This window comes from Schistocerca cancellata, chromosome 7, assembly GCF_023864275.1.
Source record: "Schistocerca cancellata isolate TAMUIC-IGC-003103 chromosome 7, iqSchCanc2.1, whole genome shotgun sequence".
NCBI lineage: Eukaryota > Metazoa > Arthropoda > Insecta > Orthoptera > Acrididae > Schistocerca > Schistocerca cancellata.
The window spans coordinates 185553721-185572309 of NC_064632.1; the positions used below are offsets into that span (position 1 = coordinate 185553721).

At 44.4% G+C, this 18589-nt stretch overlaps 1 protein-coding gene across 2 annotated transcripts in view; it reads right to left on the reverse strand.

Annotated features, from left to right (window-relative positions):
* The window catches only part of LOC126091963 (phospholipase A1 member A-like), a 154313-nt gene extending 141327 nt beyond the window's left edge, over window positions 1-12986 (reverse strand). Inside the window, exon 1 of one of the 2 annotated variants that reach the window (XM_049907313.1) lies at window positions 12917-12986. The gene's annotated coding sequence lies outside the window, so the exon portion shown is untranslated. Of the gene's footprint in view, window positions 1-4786; window positions 4833-12916 lie in introns of those variants that run through there. The other variant, XM_049907312.1, reaches the window with a different exon arrangement.
* Window positions 12987-18589: the final 5603 nt, after the last annotated feature.

The following is an 18589-nucleotide window of genomic DNA, read 5'->3' on the forward strand; positions in this document are numbered from 1 at the left end:
TCCTCCCTGGGGCATGAGTGTGTGTGTGTTTCGTTAATGTAAGTTAGCTTAACTTAGATTAAGTAATTTCCAAGTTTCCAATAGTCTGTTAGTGGGAAAAAAATATTTAAACATAAAGGAAGTTCCGCTCACCCAAATATTACTTTGTGCTAACGAGAAGACTTTGGAAAATACTTGCACAAGGGCGTTTTAAAACGAACTGGAGATGAAGCAAATATATTTCACTCTCCTTTTAAAGTCGCGCAAAAGAAGCAGTTGATCTGCCAGAACTTAACGGAATAGACATGGGCAGCATTTCACTTTCTGGAAATGCGTATACTAACATTATTAATCAGACCGCAAAAAAATGAAAAACAGTTATTGAAACAATTTGACAAGATCAAAAATATCATTAGTTGTTATGAGAACACAACAATTAATCAATTATCATCTTTAATAACCAAACACCCTGACTTGAGAGAGCTCACAAATATTTTCATTGATGTAGTAGAGCTACATAATTGTACTGCTGAAGCTATTTATAACGTACTACTGTAATGTTTGGAATCCCTGGGATTTTATAATGGGTTCCTGAACCCAGCAGATTTCATGATCGGCTAAAATAGTGGAAGGAGAACCACTTTCTATAGATAGAGGATATTGCTGTCTCTGAATGTGCGGAAATGTTCGACTCATCGACTTGGCCTGAAAATCCTGTAATAACATACAGTGAAACAAGTGTAAAAACCTAATTCGTCATTTTGGCCTTCCAGAGGGAGGAGAACTTAGAGGTTTTCGAGATTATTTGACGGAGAAGAAAATGCCAGCATCCCTCATTCCTCTTCCCAATGCAGTGAAATATGTTCACATATGTGCTAGCGAATGTGAATCTAGATTTTCGCAAATGACTCTCACTATCACACCTTAAAGAATTTCATTCCATATTTCTGTCATTACTAATCTGATGTTCGTTAAACTGACTGGTCTCTCACTGCAGATGTATCAAACTATTGATTATTTACGCTCTTGGTTTATGAAAGGCAGACACTTTGCTACTGATATCAAGAGAAAAGCAAGAAGCCGGGAAGACTACAGAAGCCACGAACTCAAGGAAGTTTGGAAACTATTGTAATGCTAGATAATGTTAATTACAATGTAGTTTTCTACTAAAACAAATAATGAACTATACTGCAAATGTAGTGATTGTCTCTGTACATCTACTGCAAAAGCACTGCCATTGTCCTTTTTTTTTAAGTGCACTGGTTTTAATCAAGGCCGTATAGACGTGGGCGATGCCTATCGGGAAGGAAGGCTATCGACATAACTACAGACGACAATGGCAAAGCATCGAGGAACTAATTCCGAGCAAGGTTTCTGGCATCTCTGGACTTCCCTTAGAGATACTGAGTAGATGGTAATGATTTCCTAACCCCCTTCGTTTAGATCAATGAAACATGGGTCTTTGGAATGGACACACCCCTCCTCCTTGCCTTTGCGGAAGAAATGAGAAACTGCACTGTCAACAGGGACGGCCATGACCACCGCTTTCTTCGACCGTGAAGGAGTCGTATACGTAGAGTTTACGACAAGGGGTACAGCCATTAACGCCGACTCGTTCTGCGCAAAACTGACATCGCAGCACAACGCCATAAAGAAGTGACGTGGAAAGTTAAGCAAAGGCATTGTTCTCCTGCTCGGCAAAGGAACAACCCACACGGAGCACATAGCACAAGCTTTGCTCCAACGTTTTCGATGCTAGTTTTGAAAGCATCCACCATACATTTCAGATCTTGCACCATATGATTTCCATCTTTTCGGCAAGGTAAAAGAAAATCTGGGGAAAAAATTTTTCCAGCGATCAGACGTTCACATAGCGGTCTCCAATGCCTCCATGACGGAGTGGATTTCTGTCGTCGGGGAACTGAACAACTGGTAGGACGTTCCGACCGTTTACAGAGACTTGGCAACTATGTTCCAAAATAATGTCATGTATCTGTGGCTCGTTGAAGTGTAGAGAAACCTGGCATAACAATGCGTAGCTTACTTTTGAATATTAGAGATTCGTTAAATGTAATTAATCTACGAAAGAAATGGCTTACAAAACACTTGTACGACCGATTCTTGAGTGCTTAACAAAGAAATTCGCCAAACAGCCGTGCAAATTGGTAAGTTATTTTATTTTATTTTCGCTACCAGTTTCGGCAATTCAGTATGCCATCTTCAGGCTCCGTACGCACCTCTCAAAAATGCTCGATGTGAGCACACTGGGGCCATCTGTTTCTGGATGTCGTGAATTGTCAGGTGCTTCCTTCGAAGACCTGAATGCAAGGAGTTGCATTCAAGTCTTCGAAGGAAGCACTTGACAATTCACGACATCCACAAACAGATGACGTTCACGGGAGCATCTGTATCCCATCCTTTTGATGACACGATCCTTTTTTTGTTAGTGAACCATAATATTAAGGTGGTTTGCTTTGTTTGATGAATGCTAAAATTCGAGAAGAGAATATCTTGTGTTAAGAAATGTTTTTTCTCATGGAGAAGACTTTTCCCCTATGTGCATTCCCCCCACTCCTTTCCATATACTGTTGTCATTGAGAATAGCTGTCCAGCTTCAGAAATGTTTTATAAATTATTTATGAAATTCATTGCCTAATCAGTCGTACTAAAGCCGTTTAGTCAGATTCCGTTGTGTATTGTAGATACATCATTGGGTCGAATTTCATTATACTATCATCCCGACATTGCACTCAGCGGTACCAATAGAGAGGCATTCCCCGCTCTTGATAAGAAGCAATGTAGCTTCACGAAGTCCATTAGATATGGCAAAAGATGCATCCCATATTTTCCGTAGTACTAAAGTTCAAAACTAAAGGGAATCATACGATCGATAGAATCAGGGCGTAAGGTTAAATCTAATTGAAAGAGCAACTGGCATCTTTTCATATAATCGTGGACAAGACTACATATCGAAACGTCCCCTTAGAAAAATTATATATGACTGTGCTTAAACTGACACATAATATTTTTAGCGCAACGCAATCTGACTTTCAATAATCCCTACAAAAGAATGGCCCTGTCTAACTTTAACCTATACCTTTCACAAATCACTTACCTCACAAAAATCTACGTTACTCGAACTACTGCTATGCAGCGAGCGCCACTACGGCCAGCTAAATAAAAGATTCAAACTACGGAAGGCACTAATTACTGATAGGCATAGTTAGCAAATGAAAGATTTTAATAGAGAACAAACAATGTATTTACCTTAATAGTCATAGTATATATAGCAGTTCATGACATCCATTCGTACAAATGTACTGTTTCTGATGGACACACCTCCAGATTATCCACTCTCAAAAATCCGCCATCTCACTTCCCCACATCCACCACTGCTGGCGGCTCGCCTCCAACTGCGCAACGCTACGCGCTGTTAACAGCCAACTGCCCAACACTACAATGGCAGACAACAATGCAAACTAGCCACAGACTGCACACAGCACAGCCAGTGATTTTCATACAGAGGACTGCGTGGCGTTACCAATATAAAAACCTAAACAGCCTACTTACAATATTCGAATTCAGTGTTAACTGTAATGGGGTTATACAGGGTTATAGATAAATATAAATTGCTAATAAAAGTGAAATTTATATTCAAAACAATGAAAACCAGAAGTAGTAGACAGAAAAGTAGTAATTTATTTTTATCCACTGACACTAAGAGGAATTGTTCGAAAAGAAAGTGAAAACTAGATGCAACAATATTTGCTTCAGTTTAATATAAGTTTTAAAATGTCTTTGGAGGCTAGAAAATGAGAACATCGTTTGTTGCTTTTTGTTTAACTGAAACGCACGGTAGCCTTAATAGGGTAATCACGGTACTCGTTAAGTAGACGCGTGATTTTAAGATATGGTCTTTTCGTTTAGGGGAACGTTTCATATTATGCTCGATTAACAGGCTGCATTAAGAGGTTTCAACATATAAGCCTGCAAAAGCTGGCTGAAGATGGATTTTGCAGGTTCAACATTTTGTTCATCCAGAAATATATAATTAAGCAGATTTATGGCTGACTGGTGTTCTAGTTAAATTTTTATTCACTATAGTACATCCACGATCAACAGCAAGTCTGTCTGCGAAAAATTAAAGAAAAAGTTCTACGGGAATAAAAATGCAAGAGGAGCAAATATTAATGTTCTAGTTAACAGACGACATGAACCTTCCGGGTTCGATTCCCGGCGGGGTCAGGGATTTTCTCTGCCTCGTGATGACTGGGTGTTGTGTGCTGTCCTTAGGTTAGTTAGGTTTAAGTAGTTCTAAGTTCTAGGGGACTGATGGCCATAGATGTTAAGTCCCATAGTGCTCAGAGCCATTTGAACCATTTTTTTGAATCTTCCGCAAATTTGACGAGTAGAAAATGAAGCCCAATAGGAACGAAATTTGCTTTGACTGTAGACTTCGATTTCAAGTTTTACACCATTCAGAGTTGTTCTTGCTCGAAATTTTCGCTATGAACTTTAACATTTATATCTGTACTTCTATCCCCGCGAGCTAGATAATACTGTTAAAAAAGTACAACTTCCATTAAAAACGTCATATACTTCAATATATTGACACAGCAAGATGTTACACGTGTTAAGGATACAATATTTGTGTCTGTGTTATGGAAGGGCTGCACACTTTTCAGTCGTAAAATAGTCAAGATTGTTAAATTATTACCTTCCATTATTCGTCTGAAGTTGGTATTTAAAATACCGAATCACTCTAGAGTTAGGTAGAGCCTACCCTAAGTGACAATCACGTGCGTACCTGGCAGATCCGTGTCTTCCAGATAATTCCGCCTGCCGTATGTTGCGAGGCGCGGCGAGCCGATACTGACACCAGATGATAATGAACTCCTCACATCGCTATGCTTATCAGTGCCGAACACGAGACGTCACACTGCCGTATCTGCTTATCTAGATTCCGTTGATACGATATTTGCAACTCACACAAACATAGAATAAGAATAGTGTGTTCTCGTACAGGACAGGACGACTGTCCTTTTTTCCCTAGCCTTGTGCGCAGAGATGACCTACGTGGTTAAAAGATTCTGGCTTCTAGTGTTGTTCGTTACAAAGATGTTATTTGCGCAGTTAATTGTATTTAGTCCTATTATTCTACTATGGCGTAGTTTAATTTTCGGAAAGACACCCCAGAAATTCTAGTACGTGGAAGGACGAATTTGTTTCCTATTTTATTCATGTAGCGTGGCGGGCACCGTTGTCTGGTTCACGTGTGAACTTCAGTAGCACATAACTAACTCTACAGTTCACCTCAAAGTCGTTCTGTGCGGCTCAAAGCGGGGCTTTGACGAGAGCAGTCGAGCAGGTCCATCAATAATTTAAGAAAATATTCGCTTAAACTACGCATATAATGTTAATCACCCGAAATCTCATCACTATACAACCGACGCGCTTCGGTAGAGCAAGCTTCAATCTTCAGACACACGCCACCCCAACAGTAAGTACAAGTGACTCGTCTGAGTGTGAGTCATGTGTGTGGTGTACGCATTGGTGCCGGAATATTGGCGGCGCGGGAAGTCATGTTGCTGGAAATAGCGCTAACAAGTAGAAAAATATTTGCTATTGACCAACACACTACGGAATACCGTATCGTCACGACGGAGATGATGTCAGAGAAGTGGACTGCCAACGGAAGTAGTCCAAGACAACTTAGGCTGACTTTTTTTCAAATTTATAAATCGATTTGTAACTTTTATTCGATGAGGTATTCCGATTCTTGTGATGTGTGTCCAAAGATTGACTCCTATTTATCCGGAACTGTGAAATGTTATTTTATAAATGCGTAGCCCCAATTTTAACTAACGCCTTAAAATATTATAAATAATTTTACATATATAGATAAATTTGTATATTAATTGACAGAAATGATGTACTTATGAGATGACGTATTTTAATTGTTCATAAATAATTTTGTAAAGAATTATCTATGAGTTAAAATGTTTAAAGTAAACGCTGTGAAACAAAAGTAGTAGGTACATTCGTTTGTCTATCGATATAAAAAAAGCGGAACGCGACTTGTTCGCGCTCCCTCTTTTGTCCTCCGCTACCGAGATAAGCTGTGTAAGTGTCACTTACACGCTTTTGTTGAATAATTATGCTAATTTGATGTTAAGTAACCGTGTTTCATTTGAAGATCGCTTTCCTTGATAGTCATATTATATGTGATTTTATTATGCATTTTGTAGTCCAATTTCAGGTTGCATCGAAGAGAAGTTGCTGGCACATTGTTTGGTGGTCACGGCCGAATATGGTTATTGTTCATTCACCGTTTAATCCATCAAATTATAATTCATACGTCCCTGTGATCATTTTTACCGATCTTTTTCTTTTAAAATCCGGGCAATGTTATTACGCGGACCGAGTAATATTCAGATCGGTCATTGGCCTCGAAACAATGTCGTCTACCAACGCACTCGCCGGTCTGATAATGACGATGCTGGAAGGCAGAGTTATGCTTAATTAGAAAAGAGAGTAAAATTTTCCTGTGTCATGTTTTATCACTTCAATGGTATTGCCTCCAGGAAAACAAGAGACATTCATGTAGTTTTCTCACACAGTACTTACATTATTATTCAATGCTTTCTTAAAAGTCGCGTTTAGTAGCAGAGATAAAATCTATTAACATTCCATTCATATCTATCTAACCAATAATAATATAAATTTTTTTTATTTTTTATTGAGAAATGCTACAGCGGGTCAGTTTTAATCTGATCAGGTTTTACGAGTTTAACATTATAACTGTGGTAGGACTGAAATAATCTTTTTAAATTCTTAATGAAGATCGCAACCTCGTCCCATTTATAGTCTGATTTAAGTTAGTTAGCAGCAGACTCTTGAAGTCCAAAGTTGCGGCCGTCCAATGTGGCCGAGCGGTTCTAGGCGCTTCAGTCTGGAAACACGCTGCTGCTACGGTCGCAGGTTCGAATCCTGCCTCGGGCATGGATAAGTGTGATGTCAAATGGTTCAAATGGCTCTGAGCACTATGGGACTTAACTTCTAAGGTCATCAGTCCCCTAGAACTTAGAACTACTTAAACCTAACTAACCTAAGGACATCACACACATCCATGCCCGAGGCAGGATTCCAACCTGCGACCGTAGCGGTCGCGCGGTTCCAGACTGTTGCGCCTAGAACCGCTCGGCTCTGTGTGATGTCCTTAGGTTAGTTACGTTTAAGTAGTTCTAAGTCTATGGGACTGATGACCTCAAATGTTAAGTCCCATAGTGCTCAGAGCCATTTGAACCATTTGAACCAAAGTTGCGACGTCATGGCGACAGGTGAACTACCTCATCAGAAGTATCCGGACGCCTGGTAATGGACATGATGACTGGGTACATCCACACTTTATCTTTATGACAGCTTTAATTCTACTGGGGACACTTTCAAGAAGGTGTCTGAAAGATTTTGGACCCGAAAACACACAAGATAGTAATACAGGACACTGGGGTCTGAAGAGATGTCAACGTTGTAGTACATCCTAAAGCTGTGATTCTTGAGTTTCTCCTGGCGTTTTTGATAGTCAAAATATCCACGGGTGTACTGCCGGTCTACAGTGTCCAATGGGCACAATATTTCGGCGATCATACATGTCGCCATCATCAGGTGAACTGACGGACTGAGCTCCTGTGAACGTGCCGGCACGGAGATCCGTACGCTATGGCTGCTCACAGGAAACAGGGTTCGGTCGTGGCGGCGGCCGATTTAAATACCCTCCGCCCGCGGCGCACTCCCTCCGCTGTGCGCGCCCCGCGCCACGGTCGCGCGGTGGAACAAATTGCGACGGCGTCTGAGATCGTAGGTAGCCCACTCTCACCGGTGGTAGCGAATTTGTACATGGATAACTTCGAGGAGGAAGCCCTGTCGTCATCCGTATGGAAATATACTTGCTTTTTCCGTTACGTGGACGACACGTTCGTCATCTGGCCACATGGTATTGATAAACTCCTTGACTTCCTTACACTTCTAAACTCTATACACCCCAACATCAAATTCACTACGGAGACTGAAACGGAGGGTAAATTACCTTTCCTTGACGTCTTGGTCAAGAGAAGGGCTGACGGCACCCTAGTTCATGGGGTGTATCGGAAGACAACGCACACTGATCTGTATTTGCACGCAGACAGCTGCCACCACCCTTCACAGAGGAATGGGGTACTTAAAACTAGTACATAGGGCGCGCGCAATCTCTAACGCAGAGAGTCTACCCCAGGAATTGGAACATCTGAGAACTGTATTTCGAAAAAAATGGGTACTCAGAGTAGCAGATTCAACGTGCTCTCCGCCCAACCACTACAGCACAACCTGTGGAAATGGATGAAATCACGAGGGAGGAGGTAGGCACTGCGTTTATTCCATATACAGGCGCACTCTCGGGGAAAATCGCCCGCATTTTGAAGAAACACCGGGTCGGAACTATGTTTTGTCCTCCGAATAAAACTCGTGCACTGGTGTGGAGCGCCAAAGATGACCTCGGTTTGAGGAAGGCCGGCGTGTACCAGATTCCGTGTCAATGTGGCAAGTCGTATATTGGTCAGATGATGCGTACCGTCGAGGATCGATGTCGTGGACACCAGAGGCACACTCGACTGATGTATCCGAGCAAGTCGGCGGTCGCTGAACATTGTTTGTCGGAAAATCACGCTATGGAGTATGAACGCACGAGGATTCTGGTACAGACGTCGAGATACTGGTACAGCGTTGTTAGAGAGGCCATCGAAATTCGCACCAATGACGACCTCATAAACCGTGACTGTGGCTATAATCTTCGCAAGGCTTGGGAACTAGCGATTGGGTTAATCAAGAGTAAACCGAGCAAACGTATAGTTGTGGCGACCACGGCGGACAAAGCCATCACTCTGACGTCATCTCAGACGCCGTCGCAATCTGTTCCACCGCGCGACCGTGGCGCGGGGCGCGGACAGCGGAGGGAGCGCGCTGCGGGCGGAGGGTATTTAAATCGGCCGCCGCCGCGACCGAACCCATTTCCCTGTGAGCAGCCATAGCGTACGGATCTCCGTGCCGGCACGTTCACAGGAGCTCAGTCCGTCAGTTCACCTGATGATGGCGACATGTATGATCGCCGAAATATTGTGCCCGTTGGACACTATAGACCGACAGTACACCCGTGGATATTTTCATCCTAAAGCTGTTCAGGTCAGGAGTCGGGGTAGGAATGCTGTTGTCCACAAACCATTGCCTCTAAGATGTTGCTTTACGACAGGGTGCATAGTCATGCTGACACAAACAACATCTACATCTACATGGTTACTCTGCAATTCACACTTAAGTGCCTGGCAGAGGGTTCATCGAACCATTTTCATACTACTTCTCTACCATTCCACTCTAGAATGGCGCGTGGGAAAAAGGAACACCTAAATCTTTCCGTTCGAGCTCTGATTTCTCTTATTTTATTATGATGATCACTTCTCCATACATAGGTGGGTGTCAAAAAATATTTTCGCATTCGGAAGAGAAAGTTGGTGACTGAAATTTCATAAATAGATCTCGCCGCAAAGAAAACCGCCTGTGTTTCGGTGACTGCCACCCCAACTCGCGTAGCATATCAGTGACACTTTCCCTCCTACTGCGTGATAACACGAAACGAGCTGCCCTTCTTTGCACTTTTTCGATGTCCTCCGTCAATCCTACTAGTAAGGATCCCACACCGCGCAGCAATATTCCAGCAGAGGACGGACGAGTGTAATGTAGGCTGTCTGTTTAGTGGGTTTGTCGCATCTTCTAAGTGTCCTGCCAACAGAGCGCAGTCTTTGTTTCGCCTTCCCCACAATATTATCTATGTGGTCTTTCCAATTTAAGTTGCTCGTAATCGTAATTCCTAGGTATTTAGTCGAATTGACAGCCCTTAGATTTGTGCGATTTATCGTATACCGAAAATTTATCGGATTTCTTTAAGTACCCATGTGGATGACCACGCACTTTTCTTTGTTTAGTACCAATTGCCACTTTTCGCACCTTACAGAAATTCTCTCTAGATCATATTGTAATTGGAATTTATCGTCTGATGATTTTACTAGACGGTAAATTACAGCGTCATCTGCAAACAATCTAAGAGGACTGCTCAGATTATCACCTAGATCATTTATGTAAATAAGAAACAGCAGAGGGTCAATGACACTACCTTGCGGAACGCCAGATATCACTCCTGTTCTACTCGATGATTTAGTGGGTTTGTCGCATCTTCTAAGTTCACTACGAACTGTGGCCTCTCTGAGAGGAAATCACGAATCCAGTCACACAACTGAGACGATACTCCATATGCACTCAATTTGATTAATAGTCGCTTGTGAGGAACGGTATCAAAAGTCTTCTGGAAATCTAGGAATATGGAATCTATCTGAGATCCCTTGTCGACCGCACTCATTACTTCATGGGAATAAAGAGCTAGCTGCGTTTCATAAGAACGATATTTTCTTATGTATCTGTAAGTCATTTTCTTCAAGGTGATTCATAATGTTAGAGTACAGTATATGCTCTAAAATCGTTCTGCAAATTGAGGTCAGTGTTATGGGTCTGTAATTCAATGGATTACTCTTATTTCCTTGCTTGAATATTGGTGTGTCCTGTGCTACTTTCCAGTCTCTAACTGTTTCTGTACTGCATGCAGTCACAATGCTGTAAAATATGTTTGTGTCGTCCTGCATTTAGCGTTTTCTTAAGCGCAATAACGGGACCACACCCAAACCACAATACATGCCCCCCACCGTAACACCACCTCCTCCAGGCATCATTGTTGCACGAAATATGAAGTCAGATCATGTCCTCCAGGCACTCGCCAAAGCCAAACCGTTCCATCGGATTGTCACAGTGGAAGGTGTGAGTCCTCACTCCGAATCATTCGTTTCCAGTCATCCACCGTCCAGTGGCGCTGCCCTCAGGTGTCGTTTAATACTGACTACAGAAATGTGTCGGTCTAAGAGAAGCTGCTCGATTATTGTACCCCATTCTTTTTAACTCCCTACGCACAGGCATTGGGCTAGCTGGACTGCTGGTACCGCTTTGGAACTCACGACTGATTCGTTCTGCAGACTGCGTGCGATTTTTTACCAGTCATCTGCAGCGCTCGACAGTCACTCTCCGTTAGTACACGAGGTCTGTCAGGTCTTGGTTTATCCGCATCCAGGGAAGGCTATCAGCTGAGAAGGGAGGGAAAGAGAGAGAGAGAGACAGAGGGAGAGAGTACGAAACTTCTATTAGATAATATGGAAAGTCACGAGAGGCTTTTCTCGAATGATGCTGGTGTGTATAGTGCAGTCACAATGCTAGAAAATTGTAGCGAAATGCAGGAAGACGTTCAGAGGATCGACACTTGGTGCACAGAGTGGCAACTGACCCTCAGCTTAATCAAATGTAATAACGTATTATGAATACACAGACAAAAGGAACCTTGTTGTATGATTATACGATTGCAGAACAGTCACTGGAAGCCGTTGCTTCCATAAAATACGTGGATTATGGGTATGGAGCGATTTGAAATGGAACGTTCGCATAAAATTAATTGTGGGTAAGGCAGATGCCAGACAGATTCATTGGATGAATCTTCATAACATATCATTGAATAAAGGGAGTAGCTTGCAAAACTCTTGTTTGACCAATACTTGAATACTGTTCGTCAGACTGACAGCGTTACCAGATAGGACTGATAGGGGAAGTAGACATGGTCCTTTGAATAGCAGCACGTTTCGTTACAGGTTCATGTACTAAGCATGAAAGCTTCTTGCTGAGGCAACTCCAGTGACAAATGCTGCAAGAGAGGCGCTCTGCACCACGGCTTGGTGTACCGTTCAAATCCCGAGAGCGTATATTTCTGGAAGGGTCAACTAATATAATGCTTCCTCCTTCTCCCGAAAAGGCTATCAATGTAAACTTAGAGAGATTCGAGCCCACACGGTGACTTACCAGCAATTCTTCTGCCCGTAACTGGAACAGGGAAACGGGGAAGTGACACTGGACACAAAGTACCCTCCGCCACACACCGTAAGGTGATTTGTGAAGTATACATTTAGAAGTAGATGTAGGTGTAGTAGACATAGATGTAGACAATGTTTACTACTGAAGTCCGTGGCTGCTCTAAACCACACATTTGCAGTGGACCCATATCTAGTGGAACGTTCTTGCATTTGTTATTGTGCACTTTAAATTTCACACGTAGGCGCTTCCCGTGTCCCTGTCTGATTGGTGCTCCAAGCTGCCGATTGGGTCACTTGGGCCCTGTCTGGAGTCGTCGCGCTCGTATAAGGTGCGAGGTGCAGGCCTAAAGCCAGTTCACACTTGCCGTCGTGTCACGTCACGTCACTTCACGTCAAAACATTTCACAATGCATTTCAAATGGCTGACGCCTGTACTGTGTGTAAATAAGAACATGAATTGATGAAGCAATTTTCATTAAATAACTTTTAATTAAATGGAAAAGTCAGCTCCACTGAAGGAGAAAAATACAGTTATTTACTACATTATTTGCTACATAGAGAGAAAACGTAATGGATAAGGCAAAGAGGTTGTTAAGTATTTCCTTATAAATGTGATTTGATTCTTCATACATACATATTTTCGCTAGCAAATAAATGCCGATGTTTTGAGATGTTGTTTCACTTCTCTGCAATATACCATACAAAACTGATCAAGACTATTCGTTATGTGGTTTTTTTTGATCGATAATAAACCTATCGTTGTTAGTTCCTCCATTCCGACACTATGCTTCGACTTTTTTGTATCACGGATGGTAACTCATAACGTCACTATCACCGTTCGGTACTGCGCTAAGCGAAGTGACGTGACGTAACGTGACGTCTAGGGTGAATACACTCTGAAATCAGTGTGACGTGACGGTCCAGTGTGAATCGGCGGTTACTCTTACCATGCGTTGGCTTTGCCGCGGACCCGAGGGCAAGCGGCCGGCATCCCGCACTCGGCGCATGCGCTCTCTGCTCAGCGCGTCCACCGCAACTGCCACCTCGCTGAGGCTGGCCGGCTTTTACAGCTGTCCCTCCTCACTCGCTATGCTGGGCGGACACCGCCACTAGCAGCGTTCACAGTTCAGCTACCGCTGTTGCGTCATCCCAGCCTTTCTCGCGCAGCCGTTTTCCCGTCGCTCAGCTGACCCACATCGCATCGCTCTTCATTTGGCGATTTCGCCCGAGCGCGTAATTTAATTTACTGTGCGTACATCAGGCGACAGTGAAAGACCGTTTACCGGGGAAGAATACACCCTATTGAGTCACCGATTTTGCTCATCTTTCTCACGGTTGTACGAGGGGCATTCAATGAGTGATGCAACACTTTTTTCTCTGAAAGCAGTTTAGTTCCATGCAGGATTCCAGTACACCACATTATTCCCCATTTTTTTGGCTACAAAACCCTAATTTTCAACATAATCTCCTTTGAATGTGACAGACTTACGCCACCTTACTGGGAGAGCCTGAATCAGTCTACTGGTCAACTGTCTCTATAATCTCCCCGTCACCCTAGCACTGCTACCCGCGGAGTGCATCCTTTTTTGGGCCAAACAGATGGTAGTCGGAAGGTGCGAGGTCCGGGCTCTATGGTGGATGAGGAAGAACAGTGCAATGAAGTTTTGTGAGCTCCACTCGGATGCACGGATGTGTGAGGCCTTGTGTGGAATGGGAGAAGTTCGTTTCCCTTTTTGTAGCGACGAACGCGATGAAGTCGTTTCTTCAGTTTCGTTAGGGTAGCACAATGTACTTCAGAGCTGATCGTTGCACAGTGAGGGAGGATATCAACAGAATAACCTGCTCAGAGTCCCAAAAGACAGTCGCCACTGTCGCGCGGGATTAGCCGAGCGGTCTCAGGCGCTGCAGTCATGAACTGTGTGGCTGGTCCCTGAGGAGGGCCGAGTCCTCCGTCGGGCTTGGGTGTGTGTGTTTGTCCTTAGGATAAGTTAGGTTAAGTAGTGTGTAAGCTTAGGGACTGATAACCTTAGCAGTTAAGTCCCATAAGATTTCACACACATTTGAACAGAGTCGCCATTATTGTCCTTTGTTTCTCTTTGTGGTATCCTTTTAGGCGGCGAACAACAAGTGGGCTCACACCTTTGAGTATCTCAACTGATGGCACTACCAACAGACACGTCCAGTTGTGCAGCGAGTTGTTTGACTGTGATTCGTCGATCACTTTGAATGAGAGTGTCCGCAGGAGTCAGCTGTATGCGACCGGTCGGCACGGGGGAGATTGGACAGGTTTGCACAACCTTACTGAGATGATGACAGACACCTCACCTAATGAATCGCCGTGCTTTTCTTCACTGCCAAGTCTTCATAGACATAAACACCTGTGAATATCTGCGATACTCTGGTTTTTCGCCAAAAGACAGGCCTCTGCTTGGAGTGCACCTCCGGTACAGGCGCCATTTTGAAGGTTACTTATAGCCTCGCCACCTTTTACACCTTGTAAGTAGACTGTTTAGGTTTTTATGTTGGTAACGCCACGTAGCGCTCTCTATGAAAATCACTGACTGTGCTGTGTGCAGTCTGTCGCTGGTTGGCATTGTTGGAATATTCGCTATTGTAGTGTTGGGCAGTTGGATGTGAACAGCGCGTAGCATTGTGCAGTTGGAGGTGAGCCGCCACCAGTGGTGGATTTGGAGAGAGAGATGCCAGAGTTTTGACAGGTTGCTATAAGCGGACGTCTGTCCGCCAGAAAAAGGAAAATTCTAAAGATGGATATCATGAATTGATAGATATACAGGGTGTTACAAAAAGGTACGGCCAAACTTTCAGGAAACATTGCTCACACACAAATAAAGAAAAGATGTTATGTGGACATGTGTCCGGAAACGCTTAATTTACATGTTAGAGCTCATTTTAGTTTCGTCAGTATGTACTGTACTTCCTCGATTCACCACCAGTTGGCCCAATTGAAGGAAGGTAATGTTGACTTCGGTGCTTGTGTTGACATGCTACTCATTGCTCTACAGTACTTGCATCAAGAACATCAGTACGTAGCATCAACAGGTTAGTGTTCATCACGAACGTGGTTTTGCAGTCAGTGCAATGTTTACAAATGCGGAGTTGGCAGATGCCCATATGATGTATGGATTAGCACGGTGCAATAGCCGTGGCGCGGTACGTTTGTATCGAGACAGATTTCCAGAACGAAGGTGTCCCGACAGGAAGACGTTCGAAGCAATTGATCGGCGTCTTAGGGAGCACGGAACATTCCAGCCTATGACTCACGACTGGGGAAGACCTAGAACGACGAGGACACCTGCAATGGACGAGGCAATTCTTCGTGCAGTTGACGATAACCCTAATGTCAGCGTCAGGTTGGTTGGTTGGTTCTTTTGGGGAAGGAGACCAGACAGCGAGGTCATCGGTCTCATCGGATTAGGGAAGGACGGGGAAGGAAGTCGGCCGTGCCCTTTGAAACGAACCATCCCGGCATTTGCCTGGAGCGATTGAGGAAAATCACGGAAAACCTAAATCAGGATGGCCGGACGCGGGATTGAACCGTCGTCCTCCCGAATGCGAGTCCAGTGTCTAACCACTGCGCCACCTCGCTCGGTCAGCGTCAGAGAAGTTGCTGCTGTACAAGGTAACGTTGACCACGTCACTGTATGGAGAGTGCTACCGGAGAACCAGTTGTTTCCGTACCATGTACAGCGTGTGCAGGCATCAGCAGCTGATTGGTCTCCACGGGTACACTTCTGCGAATGGTTCATCCAACAATGTGTCAATCCTCATTTCAGTGCAAATGTTCCGTTGCTGTGTGTTTCCAGGTCATGATTAATGTGATTTGAAGAGAAGCAATAAAATGAGCTCTAACATGGAAAGTAAGCGTTTCCGGACACATGTCCACATAACATATTTTCTTTCTTTGTGTGTGAGGAACGTTTCCTTAAAGTTTGGCCGTACCTTTTCGTAACACCCTGTATATATGATGACTTTTGAACATTATTGCCGGCCGCGGTGGTCTCGCGGTTCTAGGCGCGCAGTCCGGAACCGCGCGACTGCTACGGTCGCGGGTTCGAATCCTGCCTCGGGCATGGATGTGTGTGATGTCCTTAGGTTAGTTAGGTTTACGTAGTTTTAAGTTCTAGGGGACTGATGACCCCAGCTGTTAAATCCCATAGTGCTCAGAGCCATTTGAACCATTTTTTGAACATTATTAATGTAAATACATTGTTTGTTCTCTATCAAAATCTTTCATTTGCCTACTATGCCTATCAATAGTTAGTGCCTTATTTAGCTGGCAGTATTGGCGCTCACTGCATTACAGTAGTTCGAGTAACGAAGATTTTTGTGAGGTAAGTGATTCATGGAAGGTATAGGTTATTGTTAGTCAGGGCCATTCTTTTGTAGGGATTATTGAAAGTCAGATTGCGTTGCGCTAAAAAATTATTGTGTGTCAGTTTAGTGATGATCAAAATAAGTAAAGAGAGAAATGTTGGAGTACGTTCAGTTTTGCTCAGCTGTTTGAAAATCAAACAACGTAAGAGTTTTACTAGCACAGTCATTCATAATTTTTCCAAGGGGACGTTTCAACCTTCATGAAACTATAGATGCTGAAGCATGAATACTCCACGATGTCCCACAATAAAGTTAGCATTTTTACAAGCGAAACTGGCCGAGAAAAGAATGTATTGCATTACTTATTGATCACCACTCGTATTATACAGTTTGCCCCATATACACTCCTGGAAATTGAAATAAGAACACCGTGAATTCATTGTCCCAGGAAGGGGAAACTTTATTGACACATTCCTGGGGTCAGATACATCACATGATCACACTGACAGAACCACAGGCACATAGACACAGGCAACAGAGCATGCACAATGTCGGCACTAGTATAGTGTATATCCACCTTTCGCAGCAATGCAGGCTGCTATTCTCCCATGGAGACGATCGTAGAGATGCTGGATGTAGTCCTGTGGAACGGCTTGCCATGCCATTTCCACCTGGCGCCTCAGTTGGACCAGCGTTCGTGCTGGACGTGCAGACCGCGTGAGACGACGCTTCATCCAGTCCCAAACATGCTCAATGGGGGACAGATCCGGAGATCTTGCTGGCCAGGGTAGTTGACTTACACCTTCTAGAGCACGTAGGGTGGCACGGGATACATGCGGACGTGCATTGTCCTGTTGGAACAGCAAGTTCCCTTGCCGGTCTAGGAATGGTAGAACGATGGGTTCGATGACGGTTTGGATGTACCGTGCACTATTCAGTGTCCCCTCGACGATCACCAGTGGTGTACGGCCAGTGTAGGAGATCGCTCCCCACACCATGTTGCCGGGTGTTGGCCCTGTGTGCCTCGGTCGTATGCAGTCCTGATTGTGGCGCTCACCTGCACGGCCCCAAACACGCATACGACCATCATTGGCACCAAGGCAGAAGCGACTCTCATCGCTGAAGACGACACGTCTCCATTCGTCCCTCCATTCACGCCTGTCGCGACACCACTGGAGGCGGGCTGCACGATGTTGGGGCGTGAGCGGAAGACGGCCTAACGGTGTGCGGGACCGTAGCCCAGCTTCATGGAGACGGTTGCGAATGGTCCTCGCCGATACCCCAGGAGCAACAGTGTCCCTAATTTGCTGGGAAGTGGCGGTGCGGTCCCCTACGGCACTGCGTAGGATCCTACGGTCTTGGCGTGCATCCGTGCGTCGCTGCGGTCCGGTCCCAGGTCGACGGGCACGTGCACCTTCCGCCGACCACTGGCGGCAACATCGATGTACTGTGGAGACCTCACGCCCCACGTGTTGAGCAATTCGGCGGTACGTCCACCCGGCCTCCCGCATGCCCACTATACGCCCTCGCTCAAAGTCCGTCAACTGCACATACGGTTCACGTCCACGCTTTCGCGGCATGCTACCAGTGTTAAAGACTGCGATGGAGCTCCGCATGCCACGGCAAACTGGCTGACACTGACGGCGGCGGTGCACAAATGCTGCGCAGCTAGCGCCATTCGACGGCCAACACCGCGGTTCCTGGTGTGTCCGCTGTGCCGTGCGTGTGATCATTGCTTGTACAGCCCTCTCGCAGTGTCCGGAGCAAGTATGGTGGGTCTGACACACCGGTGTCAATGTGTTCTTTTTTCCATTTCCAGGAGTGTATCTTGATCACACAATATAACATTTTGTCCACAAATAAAATAAAACCTGACTGAAGCAAATGTTGTTCAGTTTCCAGAATGACGTCAACTATCACGATTGCCTTTCTCGGATCTTTATCCGTTGCGAAATTATGAACAGCGGTACGTCTTTCTTAAATAGCCCTGGATCTACTGTATTTCCGAACCGGGGCAAAAACTTGCTCTGTAGCGTTTGAGATAGGACGTAAAAAATTTAGAAAAAACGATTTTACAAAAATATTTTAATGTCGTATCGCACATCTTTCTGAAGAGTTTGGTATATAAAACATATATGTCCAAGCAAATATAAGACATGTCTTAATTGTGCCAAAGTGCAGAGCCACGCCTCGTCACACAGCATTCTTCTATCACAAGTCACTGTATTTCGCTCTGTGAGATTCAAACGTGTATATTTTGTAATGGAAGTCATCAATCATATATT